This window comes from Canis aureus, chromosome 19 (genome assembly GCF_053574225.1).
Source record: "Canis aureus isolate CA01 chromosome 19, VMU_Caureus_v.1.0, whole genome shotgun sequence".
NCBI lineage: Eukaryota > Metazoa > Chordata > Mammalia > Carnivora > Canidae > Canis > Canis aureus.
This window is the reverse complement of record NC_135629.1, coordinates 19532330-19546693: the sequence shown is the minus strand read 5'-3', so window position 1 is coordinate 19546693 and position 14364 is coordinate 19532330. Positions and strand designations below refer to the sequence as shown.

At 38.7% G+C, this 14364-nt stretch overlaps 1 long non-coding RNA gene across 1 annotated transcript in view; it reads left to right on the top strand.

The window, feature by feature from the left end:
- The first annotated feature begins 11990 nt into the window (after positions 1–11990).
- The window catches only part of LOC144289709 (uncharacterized), a 71868-nt gene continuing 69494 nt past the window's right edge, over positions 11991–14364 (top strand). The window contains exon 1 of the long non-coding RNA XR_013357622.1: positions 11991–12707. This is a non-coding gene — a long non-coding RNA (uncharacterized LOC144289709). The remainder of the gene's footprint in view (positions 12708–14364) is intronic.

Here is a 14364-nt window from a genome sequence, read left to right as displayed (position 1 = left end):
GGTGCCTCTTTAGTGAGCTCTCCTCTTCCCCTCAAGTCTTCCCGAAAGCACCTTGATACTCCTCAGATGACTCCTGGGGTATCATCTTTTGTGTAAAGACTTCCACTTAAAGGGTATCTTCCTCGATCTCTATCCCTCTATCCCTCTGTCTCCTTTGACATCATTGGAAAGAGGTCACAGTTCCCCTGTTTCACCTCCTTATTTTGTATATTGATCTGATAGTGCTCTTCAGAATGATTATCAACTTCTATGAGTCTGCTTAGCCTTCCAGACCACACTCTGTTGTCCAACAGAATTTTCTTCAGTGATGGAAATATTCCACACTTGCATTATCCAGTATGCTAATGATGAGTGATATATGGCTATCAGGCACTTGAAATATGGCTGGTGCACTTGAAGAACTAAATTTTTAAATTAATTTATTAAAAAAAGGTTTTTATTTGTTTATTCATGAGAGAGAGACAGAGACAGAGAGAGAGGGACAGAGACATAGGCAGAAGGAAAAGCAGATTCCCTGAGGGGAGCTCAATGTGGTACTTGATCCCAGGATCCTGGGATCAGGACCTGAGCCAAAGGCAGTCAACCACTGAGCCACCCAGGTGCCCCTGAATTTTTAAATTAATTTAAGTGTAAATAGCTGCATGTGGTTAGTGGATACTGTATTGGACATCATGCTGCAGACTGTGACCTTCCTGATGATAAAACCAATGTATCACTTATTCCCTGTGTCTGGCACACAGTAAGGGATCAGTCAGTCATCATTCAACTATTGTGTATACTTATGATGACAATCCTACCAGGCAGATATTACTGGCTTTAGTAATTTCATCTTTATGTACAAAAACGAAACACAACAAAAATAGCAAAATGTGGCTTGGTGAAGTTAACCCAATGTAGCCAGGACATGTACCACAATCTGTTTAAAGCAAACCCCTCATTCTTTCTGATTCCACTGGTTTTGGTACGTGGCGAGTAAATTTGTATGTAAGTAGTTGTATATACAAGATAGGAGGAGGCAACATTTTATAGAACAGTTAATTGTCTCCACACAATTAGACATGCAAAGACTTGCTTATAGAAAAGGCAATGGGAAGAAAGAAAGCAAAAAAAAGCAAGTTGGCCTGCTGCTGATGCATTTTTAGTACCGCGCACACATTTAAAGGATATATTGGCTACATAGATCTCTTTTAAAAGAGGAGTGTATCATAAAAGAAAGGTTCCAACAGCCAACAAATTGGGCAGCTGGTGAGCAATTTGTGATTGTTAACTTTCGAACGTTGATGGGCTCTGAGTTTGGCAGATGAAGATCAAAATGGTGGAGGTAATGCTGCCATCTCCTGGCCACCGTGCACAGTTCGCTGGTATTTCAAGATGTGAACAGCCTATCCCGGGTGCTGTGAGCAATCACAGTTACCTATGCTTTTATTACTTGGCCTTATACATCAAAAACAGCTTCAAAAGTATCAAAAATTTGAAGAAAAAAATGACCATCCCTCGAATTTTCTTGTTTTTGTTTGCAAATAAATATAGCCACCTGGGGTTTTTCAGCTCCTCCCTCATTTAGCTGGATTGCCTGCTGGTCCCATCTTATAATAGTTTCAGTTGGCTTTTCTCTGATTCATGTTCTACCTCCTGACGAATGATTGTATCAGGCTACATAATCACGGACCACAGTTAGGTCTTACAGAATTTCTTCCTCTCTGCATCAAATCTGTTTCTAGATCAGTGTTGAAGATACACACTTAGGGCAAACTTTGGGATTTGGTGATCACGCTGAGTCAGGTACTCCCAACCTAAAAAAACAAAACAAAACAAAAAACAAACAAACAAACAAACAAAAAAAAACGCTTGAAGAAAATTCTAGTTATAACCAACTGGAATAAATTAACCAATACTCTTTGCCAGAAACCAGAACTTATGCTGCCATTTTTATCAGCCATGAATTCCCAAAAGGCAATATGGAACATGAGATTTTGATGTTCTATGAGTTGGATTTTCTGCAGAGGGATCTAGACTTTACCTGATGATTTTATAATAAGAATCACACTGTTGCTACCTGTTTAGGCAATCGGAAGTAAGGCAGTAATATGAGCCTAGAGAAATAAATGAAGAAGGGGAAAGGACAAATCTAGACTGTCTTTGTTTCATAGATTGTACACACACATATGAGTTTCAAAGGACATGTAGTGACTGATGGTAGGAAGACCATCATCTGATCTTTACCCTCCAGGACCTAGCTGTCTCACTGGGTCATTGCTCAACCTTTGAGCACCTCATCAGTCTTTGTTCTAAGCAGCAACTTGGATATGCCCTACCAGAGATGAATTGCATTGACACAGATTCATGGATTTATTGACGTAGTTATCCATTCAACAAATATGGAACACGTAAAATAGTTGTATTAACAGGGACTCAAAACAGAATGAGAAATAGTCCCTATTTTCAAAGGATCCATTGCTTTATCTTACATATATTGCATATATTGTGTGCTAGGTACTATGTCAAACATTTTATAGCTACTATATTAGTTATTCATTTGTTCAACAATGTTTACTCAGGGCCTACTCTGTGCTGGGCATTGTGCTGAGCGCAAAGATGAAATGATACATAAGGTGGATATGGTTCCTGGCCTCCCAGATATGGCTGCTTTTTGCAGAAGTCAGAAAAGTAAACAAAGAAACTTCTTTGTGTGTATTTAACTTCTGCAATTAATTTGGCCTCTCAGTATTTGATTTGCTTTCTTTTTTGTTTTGTTTTGTTTTTGTTTTTGTTTTTGTTTTATTTGCTTTCTATATGGAGAAATGTCTTATCAGTCTGGATGGAGCAAAGGCCTCATCTAACTATAAAAGCCAAAAATGCTGTGTATTTTTTTTTCCCAGACCCACTTGCAGATACGTTACAGGCGTGTGACACAAGTTCCGCCAATTAGATAACACCTTGCTAGATTTGGAATAGGTTCTACCTCAAGGAAGAGACAGGGTACTTTATTGCTCTGATTTTGATTTCCCACATCAAAATCTCTCAGAAACATAGTTTTAGCTACTTTTATTTATTCATTAGTTTTTTACTGCTTTCTTTGCGCCAAGTTCTGGTACCAGGCTTTCCAGTGATGCTGGAGCCTCTTATTAGTCTCTTAATAATTCCTTTTGTTTTTGATCAGTGTAAATCACTATCTGTTGTGTGGAACCAGGAACCCGGACCATACCCACTGTGATGTGGAAAGGACACGCATCGTCAGTGGTATCACCAGTGCACAGGGATTACCACTCTACCAAAGCAGATGATAACACTTGTGTCTTAAAGACAAGTAGGAATTATCTGGGTTAAAGGTGTTGGAGGAAGGGCCCAGCATATGGATAACAGGCAGAGGATACAGCACATGTGAAAATCCCAAGGCTATCCTCCAAGGTAGGAATTCTTAGGCCTATGCTTTACACTTGAGGAAACTGAGGCTAGCGAGCAGCAAATCCAGGGCTGGCTGTAGATTCAACCACTGTGCCTCTCTTCCAATTGAAGCCTGGAAATACACTTATTCCAGTGGTTGCCAGTATTATTTTTTTCAATGGACTTTTAAAAAATGATTATTTATTTGAGATGGAGGGTGGGGGTGGGTGAGAGGGGCAGACGGAGAGGGAGGGAGAGAGTCCCCAGCAGACTCCCCACTTAGTGCAGAGCCTGACACTGGCCTCCATCTCACAACCCTGAGATTGTGACCTGAGCCAAAATCAAGAGTCAATTACTTGACCGACTGAACCCCCAAGTGCCCCTAGAGCTTTTTATTTTGAAGTGTCTGTATACAGAAAAGTGCCCAACCCAGAAATGTACACCTTCATAAGTTATCACAGGGCATTCATTTAACTCCCATTGATCAAGGACTTAGAATACTGAATAGCCCAAAAGATTCCCCTCCCATCCTTTCCAATCAATATCCTTCCATTCTCCCCAGAGGTAATGCTATCCTGACTTCTAACACCATAGTGGTCATACTTGGTTTTCAACTTTGAATAAATGGAATAATATCATATATATTATTTTTTCTGGCCTCCTTAACTTGATATTAGGATCCTAAGATTCATGAATGTCATTTGTAGCTTGTTCATTTGCATTGCTGCATAGTTTCAATTGCATAGATTTATCTTTTATAGTTAATGGGCACTAGATTATTTTCAGGTCCTGTAATGGCAATTACCAATTATATTGCTAAAGACATCTTCACTCAGGTTTCTTCTTGTATGAAGAAATTTGTTGAAAATATACCTAAGAGTAAAATCGCAGGTCATAGTGTGTTATATATTGAACTTTAGTGGATAATGCGAAAGTTTTCCAAAATTGTGAAGGCAATTTAAATTTCCACCTGCAGTTTATGAAAGTTCCAGCTCCTTTATGCTCTGCAATATGTGGTATGGTTAATCTTTTTAACCTTAGCCATTCTTGTGGGTGCAGTGCTATCCCACTGTGATTTTAATTTGCATTTCCCTGAAGACTAATGATGTTGAGTAACTTTTCATGTTTATTGGCCAGATCCCCAGTGCTATTTATCAGATGGCCACTTCCTGGCATATATTTTAGGGTAAAGCGCCTTAAGGATGAATGCATATGATTTCCAGAGATAGTGTATTCTTTTTTTCTGATTCCCCAAGGTCATGGTTTTCATTATTTCTCTTAAGATAGACACCTTCTAGATTTGTGGGGCTCTGTTCTTTCTCAGGAAGTGACTCTCTTGGGGCTAGCTTTCTATATGTAGAGTTGGTTCAATAAATGTAGAAAATCAAGGACAGACTGAGGAAAAAGCCACAGAGGCCCTTGACTGGGTCACTAATGGTCTCTTGCACGTTGTTTGGCAAACACTGGCCTTGACAATATTTGTATTTTCCCACATGTTCACTGGGTAAAAGTCTCAATGGACATGTTACTGTGAATTTACGATGCTCTTTGAGGGGTTTGGGTTAGTTCGGTAATAAAAATTCTGGCATATGGAGACATACGTCTGGTTCCCACACATTTAAGGCTAGAGAGAGAGCACAGCTACATTTTCTTAAGGTCAGCTTACTGATGTCTCCAAAGATAAAAGGCACCTCTGATTGAAGGCTTGCTCTGAAAATATTTTTGGCAAAGGATTTCTAAGTTCCATTCTCCTGGGATGATCGAATTGAGTTCTGTTTTGTCTGTTGTTTTGACAAACTCACTTTGGCAGGGAAAAGGGCTTATTGCAGGCCCCTCTGCTTTGATTTCAAGATTTTATAATTAGAGGCAAGAAGAAGACAATTGTAATCAATGAAAACCATTCACTCAGGAGACAGAGTCGGGTCCAGATATACAACAGAAACCAATAACAGAAATCACAGCTTTGCTCTTGGGTTTTGCCAAAGGTTCCTTATATTTAGATGTTTTTAATCAGGCTAAGTCCATAACCTCTACTATTTTTAGCTTAAAACCATAATACTCTGATAAGACTCTAGCCTATTTTACCTATGTCATGATGTCTCCAGTCTTACAAAGATAGAGACATTAACTATCCACAACCCTTTGAACAAAGCCTCTTTCCATCAGTCAGGATTTTGTTTGTAAGCAACGGGCCCTGACCATAGTTATCCTAACAAAGGAGGAATTTATCTAAGGAATACCAGAGACTTACAGATTGGGAACACAGACCAGAGTCTAGAAAGCTGCAGAGAGCTGAGTATCAAAGATCACAGCAATGGTCACACAACAGGAAGGTCAGTTCATCATGATGCTGGGCCCACTGAAGTCCCTCTCCTGGAAAGTGCATGTGTCTCTATTTGAGACACATGAAGGTTGGGTCTTGGAGTTGCTTCGTCTTATTGCAGCATCTGTGTGAATAAACTCTCTTTGATTTCTACTATCTGAAAGCTAGAACTCTCCTAATTCCTATCTTTTCTGTACATAGTTGTTCGTATCTTTCATGGATATGGTGAGTTACCCAGTATTTTTCCAGCCAATGATTTAAATGGCTGTTGGCCAGTTTTCTCTTACTTGCAACCAAAAACTCTAACAGAGATACTGATGATGGTTAATATGGCCCAGGCCTACGTTTTGCTATAAGAAGGATGAGGGAGGAGATATTTTCCTACTTTTGAAAAGTCAGAAGCCTCATGTGGTCCAAAGAGAGCTACTGCAGTTGACCACCTTCATATCTCCATCATATGAATCACTCCTCATATTCACACATGAAGGCCTTGCAGAGCAGAGTGCTTTGGGCATGGTGGGCCCTCAAAAGAGAATTGTGGAGTTAGGCAATACATTAAATTACTGGTTTTGAAACTGGCATCTCAGCAGTCCCAGGAATTCCCTGAAAGTGTTTAAGTGGTCAGTGGGACACAGTGATGAGGGGGTTTTCTCTGCCATCACTTTATTCAGAGTCCTGCTATTATCATTTTATATACTGGGATTGCATTTAAGATTTCTTCTTCTTTTTTTTAAGATTATATTTATTTACTCATGAGAAATAGAGAGAGAGAGAGAGAGAGAGAGAGAGAGAGTCAGAGTAGGCATCTGACAGAGGCAGAGGGAGAAGCAGGCTCTCCACAGGGAGCCTGATGCGGGACTCAATCCTTGGACCCCAGGATCATCACCTGAGCCAACCAAAGGCAGGCGCTCAACCATTAAGCCACCCAGGTGCCCCAAGATTTGTTCTTTAATAAGTCCTCTGCATTTCAAAAGCACTGCACTGAATTGTTGTTGTCCATTAACACTTCATTTTAATTCATTTACTAGTCTATTGAGAGAAGAGAAAGTGATATTTACTGGGTTCCTACTGAGTTGTAGGCACTGGACCACTTTCTCACCTGTGTGGTCCCATCTCATTCCTTAGAATCATGAAAGTCAGCTCACCTGTTGGCTGATCATTTATTCATTACATTGATCAAAAGTCTCTTCTCTAAAAGAAAATAGTCTATTCTCCTATAGGTTTGTCATTTTATTAGCTTCTCAAAGGACTACAGTTAGACTGAGTTGATCCTCATTAGCATTTGTTTTTAAAAGAATTTCCATTATTTTTGCTCTTACATTCATTGTTTCCTTCTGGCTGCTTGCTTTTCTGTTATTCCTTTTTTCCTAGCTTTTTGAGGTGAACACAGCTCATTGACTTTTAATTTTTGTTTTCTTTGATATATGTTTCGAAGGTGATACATTTTCCTACAAATAAAGCTTGGAGCTATTATAGGTATGAGGTTTTAGTCAGTTATTTCTAAAAAATCTTTTTGCTTTCTTCTTTCATTCATTGCTAACAGAAGAATGTTTTACAATTTCTAAGTGTATGTGTTTGGGCCCTGACTGTCTTTTTTTTTTTTTTTAATCCTATTTCCTTAAATTCTAATTTTATTGTACTCTTGTCAGAGAACACACTCTATGTAATCTATATTTGATTTTTTGATATCTGTATGATTTAGATTCTATAATATTTGTGGCCACATATATATTGAATTTTAAAAAATCTATGTTGCACATACTTTTGAAGAGAAACAAAAGTAATATTGTTGGGTGGAATTCTAAACTGGCATTACATCAAACTTGTTAACTATGTTCATAGCATTTATAAACTTATTTTTAGCCCTTGATAGAATGCTTTCTGAGGCAGCTATGTTAAATCTCCCTTACTGATTATGGAGTGGATAATTTTTCTTTTTGGGTCTATTAATTTTTGACTTATATTCTGAAATTCTGTTAGGCATGTATAGACTCAGAATAGTTCCATCTTCTTTTTGCCATTACGTAATATCCTTGTTTACTCTTATTATTTTATTGTCTATGTAATGTGCTATTCATATTTTCTACAAGAGCTGTTTTTGATTAATGTTGGTTTTATATGCATTTGTATGTTGCTTTAGTTTCAAATTTTCTGTTTTACACACACCTCTTGTAAGCTATGAATTTTGTTTCATTTTTATATACATTTTTATATACATAAGAACCTGTGCAAGGCAACCGGCAAATTGTATTCATCTTTTAAACTGTGATTAGTAATGTATCTGGATTTGTTGTTACAGCCCTTGAGCTTTCACTTTGCCATTTTTTCTTTCCTAGATTCTATCATACTGGTTGAGAGTATATAGGTGTATAACAGAGATGGGATTTATTCTTTATGTTGCTGGAACAAGAATGCCCCTAATGTGAGTGGGTGGCACATGGTAGGGGCAGGCATAAGTGGGTCTTCTCTAGTGGCTCTTGTACTTCTCACACAACTCTTTCAATCTGCCACAGAAGGATTATTTTGTTTCGTTGTTTCTTCATTCATTCATTCAACTAAGATTGACTGAGGGCCTGCTATGTACTAGGTTTTGTACTTGGTGCTAGGTGGCAGGTGTTGAATAAAATACATATAGTTTCTATGGTCTAGTAGGGGAGCCACTCAATGTACCTGCACATACATAAGTACAAATTTTATTGTGACCTGTAAAGGAAATCATTTGTGTGCAGTGAGAGAAAACAATGGAATGGGGTTTACTCCAACCAGAGTAAAACCTAGGCTTTTTGAGAAGGATAAAATTAAATAATACGCAGAGTGGGAGATGTGGCAGTGCCTAAAAATTACTCCCAGTAAGTATTCCTTCCTTCTTGCTTAGCAATACAATCCCAAAGTTTAGGTGGGCAGAGTGACCACTAAGAATGAACCGGATAGCCTTCCTTGCAATGGCATGTGACCATGTAAGATTCCAGTCAAAGGGGTGCAAATGGAAATGGTGTGTATAACTTCTAGGAAGTATCTTTAAGGGGAAGGTATGACCTTTTCCTTCTCTCTTTCTAGGTGCCTAGAATGAAAATATGACAGCTAGAACCAGAGAAGATCTCTTGAATTATGATGTGAACCTGAGAACAGAGGCCAGGAATGGTGAAGCACCAAGAAAGATAGGAGTATGAGTTGCTGATGCAGTAGAATCCCATTCCAGCCCTATTTTACCTAAGAAAATTTTTCTATGAAAAAGAAATACATTTCTACATTTTCAACCTTTGCTATTTTGTTTTTTTGTAAACTCTCCCCTGAGTGCATAGAGTTTTTTAGGTCCCAGGAACAGAAATCTTTAGTGACTTTCAGACTTTCACACTCAAAAAAAAAAAAAATCACATGGAGAGGGTGTTAGAACACAAACTTCTGGATCCTACCCCCCAAAAATCCTGATTTATTAGGTCAGCAGTAGAACCCGAGAATTTGCATTTCCTGTAACCTCCCAGATGATGCAGAAGACCCTTGGACCACACACTGTTCTAGGGCTCTGAGTCAAAAAAGAGTTCAGCACATTTAAGGAACTGAATCAAGGCTGGTTTAGAGAATATTGAGAGACATGGAATAAGGTTGGAAAGGTAGGCAGAGGGCCAGATCATGCAGAGCTTTGTAGTCCAGAAAAGGGAATGGTTTTTTTTCTAAGTGTGGTAGGAAACCACTGAAGAATATTAAGTAAGGAAGTGACCACATCTAAGGTTGTAAAGTCATTATCTCCTACATGAAGAATGGATTGCAAAGCACTAGGATGTTGTATCGGTAGTCAAGGCCAGAAATGCTAGTAGCTAACTCCAGGGTGTATCAGTAGAGATGGAGTCAAGATATTTTGGTAGTAAGAATAATAAACACTTTGCTGAAAGATTCAGCATGTAGAATAAAGGAGGAGGAGGAATTCAAGAAAGCAGAGTGATTCCCAGGTTTTTGTTTTGAACAAATGGGTGGAACCTGCGTAAGAGATGCTGAGCAGGTTCCTATGCAACTGACCACAAGTCAGAGTTTCCAGGGGTGGTAGTCTACCGCTCCCATTTGTGGCACTTTTGAGAGATGCCAACCTTTCAGATTATCCCTCCACTCCAAACTATTCAGTGCAATTGCCTAATAAGCCTCTGGGTGGGTTGGCCTCACCCACTTGACATCTCTTCGTGAGCACTTGTGCCTTAGATGTGGTTTGGAATTATTTTGTCTGTTTTCCAGAACGATCTCCAGAGTTTTGTTTTTGTGTGTTTCTGTATGTTTGTGTTCCCTTTGGCAGGATACGCTGTGATTCTTCAATCCCAGGGCACAAAGAGTTCTCAGAATCCTGTAGTTCTGGAGTGTCTGGATGTCTTGGTCGATGTGTCCAAATAGCCTCTGTTCCAGCACAGTTCAACTGTAATTCACCTCTTTATGGGAGGACTATCACGAGAAGTCATTAAATTTTCTTTGGTCTTACTTCCCATAACTTCTTGTTGACGTAGAATGATTGTTTTAAATGTTCAACAAGGCCCTGTATGATCTGACTCCTACCTACTCCTCCTGGCTCATCTTGGCTACCCCCCTGGACCCTCAAGTGTCTTTCCACTGTAGCTATACTGAACTTCTCTCAGTTTATGCATTCCACCTGCTTTCTCCTGCCTCTGGGCCCTTGTACAAGCTAGTCACTATTTATAAAAAAACAAAAAAACAAAAAACTTTCCCTTTTGGTAACCTCGCCAATTCCCAATCATTCAGCTCAAACTTGAATAAATGATAGTTCCTCAGGGTTACTTTCCTATGGCCTCTCCCATACCCTTTCTAATCTCCCTAGATTGGATAGACCTCCTTATTAAATGCTGAGACTCCCTGAAGAGATAGTTTGCTAATTTACCCTACTATAGTTAGTTACCTATAGGTACTTGCTTTATTATTACTTACTACTTGTCTTTTCAAGTTGACTATAAATATTATGAGGGCAAAGACTGCATCAGCCTGCCTTGCCTTTGTAGACCTCCAGTGCCTGGCATGCAGCAGGTTCTCACTAAATATTTGTTGGTTCATTGATTGATTTCAACAATTGAGATACATTTATTCTTTATCTTTAGAAAGAACCATTTTAGTAGCTCAGATTATTTTCTACTCTGAGATCATGCACTGGTCTTATTTGCATCCCAGTGCACTGGTGGGCAATGTAATAGAGCTTCTCCCACATTTTCATATTGCTGTTTTTTTATTTCTCACAATTTCAAACTGAGGCTTCAAAGAATTTATTTACAGGCAAATTACTTCCCTGTTTTATTCCTCAACCAGTTTCAACACACAGTTCTTTTCTATTCAAAATTTCATCCCTTCATGTCTGTTTCTTTTCCCCTTTACCAGAAGCACTTTTTGGACTATATTTTGAATATTCTTCTACAGTCAAACATCATCAATTCTTAAGTACTGTCCCTCACTTCAAAAGAATAAGTAGAAACATTCTTTACAAGATACCCACCCATTCTGTGTGTGTGTGCGTGTGTGTGTGTGTTTTCCAACTCCCTAGATTAAAGTTAACTCCCTCTATCTGCAGATTGTAAAATTTCTCTCGCTGGGAGGTTTTCTACTCTGTGTACTTTTATGACATTTGTAAGCATTAATGATATGCTGCAGCATTTTGTAGAGTACTATAACAGAGAATTACATATTAGAAAAAAATTAAAACCATCAAGTCTGTCGTCAGGCATTAGGAGAACTGCTGAATATTTCAAACACGTTTGGGATTTCTATAAAATTTGGCTTGGCATTTATATGGGGTTCCAAATAGTTTTTATCTCTCTCATCTTAATGATTACCCCAATTCATGTACTCGGTTTTTCCACTTTGCAGGAGAAATCAGCAAAAAGAAATTTATACATCAGGTCAGAACTGGTAAAGCCAAAATTAGACTTTTTGCTTTATCTGTTTAAAAAGTGAAGAGAAAAACCTTTAGCTGGCGAATCTCTTAAATGGTTGAGATGATGAAAATGTAAATATCAACTAATATCTCAAACACAAAATAAAGATAAAGCTAAAAGATGTTAATTTGCTAAAAGGCCAGAAACTGAAAAGTCCTCTGGCCCTTCTGGTATATTTATCTACTGTTCACATTTCTGAAGAAGAAAAATTCTATGTGGAAAGTAAGAAAAAAGGTGCAGTAAATTAGGTAAATTGCCCCAGGTCTTCTGCTTAGGAAACTGTATGAGATATCAATCTACATATAGATTGTTCCTATAGAAACATATAGAATGTTTCATCATTTGTGATCTAAGACATCAATAATTCAGACCAGGTGTCTGCCCTCATGGAACTTATATTCTGATGGGGGATGGGGAGGTAAGCCAATACTACATTGACAAGATGACTTGAAAGATCTAGGTTCTGGGAAAAACATCAAATGAGACAAAGCAAAGAAGAACAAGCTGGTGCAGGCAGTGGGGCTGAGGGGAGATATTTATATTCATTGAAAAATTATTTGTAGGTTTGTCATGGAAAAATTCAAGCATATAAAGTAGAGTAAACAGGAAAACGAACCCCCATGTAACCATAGCCTCCTTCGGCAATGTCAGCTCATGGTCAATCTTATTTTCTCTTTGTCTCCACCAAATATTCCTGATTATTTCGTGTATAAATATTTCACGATGTATTTCCCAAAGATAAATAACCTTTTTTTTCTTTTTACACAAACCACACCACCACTTTCACATTCTAAACAGAACTTGATAACTTATGATTTTAGAACTTACCCTTGAAGGAAGGTCTATTGGAGAAGGTACAATTTGATGAGATCGGAGTGAAAAAAGGAGTGAGCCTTAAGAAGATATGGTGATGGTACCAAACTTTAATTTTTTGGTTTTTGTTTTTTTACACAAATTCACCAGTTTATTAGCTATAGGGGAAAATGACTGATTGCTCAAAATCAATTCTTGTTCCCTATCAAACACGTAGCTCACAGAACATTCTTTACAAAGGAATTGAAGATCTACATTTTTGGTGCAAGGTATGTCGGGGTTTTTTCCCCCCCCCATCTTCTTCATGACAGAGGGAGGTAGCTGAATCAATGAAGGAACTATACTTGCCTCAAATGGGCAACATAAACATAGAGGTCCCATGAACAGAAGATTCAAAACTGGTACTGGAACAGAGCCAAGCCCTGGTCAATCTTCTGTGTAGAAGGTTACATCTGAATGACCAACAAAGTCTTCAGCTGCTTCCTTGTTCTAAAGCTGGCCAGACTAGAGATCTTGCTGGCTGGCTTTTTCATTATTTCTCTTTTGAAGATCTCCTTAACCACACCTTTCTGGAACCAAGAGACAAAAATACTCTTTAAAAACCGTTGAATTACCTGCCACCACTTTGAGAAGCATCTTTGTGCTTACTTGTTCTTTCTCTGGATGAAGAGCAGCCCAACATAGAAGCAGCATTAATGTTCCTTTGCTGGCAGTTCCATCCAACCTCCCAGGGGAAGGCATTTTGCCAAGCCCTCCTCTGCCCATTTGAAATTCAAATCCTTGAATTTGCCTCAGTGCCACCTTTGTCCAGAAACCTCAAAAGACCCAATCCATGTCGATCTGCCTTGAAATTATAAAGGGACATATTACTGCGTAGGAAGATAAAGTGTGTTGAAATAACATCCAGGGTGGTGGTTAAATAAATTCAGGAAAACCAGGACATTCACTGTGAAGCCGAGACTGTCCTCAACTCACCTCCCAGGCAAGAAGTGGGCAGACAAGCCACATGATGGAGGTGGGCACTCTTGAACTAATGACTTTAGTGACTGTTTGACTTAGAAATAACATATCTTCCCAACTCTTAGCAGCCTCTGAGCTCTTTTTCCATGCATCTCCAAAAATGTGATTAAAGCTTTAGCTTAAGAAAATTTTAGTTAAGTTGGGAGAACCTTGTGTCTATTTTCTCGCTCAGGGATTTCTTGCTGAAAAGGCCTTGGCATATTCATTCAGGATCAGCTTGAACTTTATTTTCCATATCCACCAAATGGGACCATTCAGGTTGGGTTATATAGTTGATTTGAGGATAAAATAAACATGGCAAGATGCTTTGAGAAGTAAAAGGCCCAATGTAATGTAAACTTTAAAGATCAGGAACGCACCGAGAAGCCATGCAGCTGTACTTTCTGGCTGCTGAGGGATATGTTTGGCCCCTTTGATCTCAAAGGAATTTACCAGGCACCTACTCTGTGTTTGCATGTCTTCTCTGGTGCCAAAAAATGTGTGAGTGTGAGAGGGTGGTGGTGGGGAGACAAGAAACACACAAAATGATGAAGTGGCAATATATTGCACCATGGATCCTTCAGAAGGTTAACCTCTTCGAGCCTGAGTTTTCTTGTCAATTAAAGAAGACAATAATAAGACCTGTCTCATACAATACTTGTAAGGATCTAAAGAGAAAGAATGGGCAAAGCATTTATCAAAGTGTCTGGCACAGAAAGCTCTATAATTCTATCTACTTTAAAAAAGACTTTTACATTTTTCCTCCTCAAAAAAGGCAGTAAAATTCTGATTTCTCCCCCTCTCTGTCAGCGTTAAGAAGAGTGGATTTTTTTTTTTTTACTGTCAGAAATAGGAGCCATGAAGATTGCTGAAAAAGAACTGCTGTCCAAGAATCACCGAGCAGAAGTCTTAGTGGGGAATGGAATG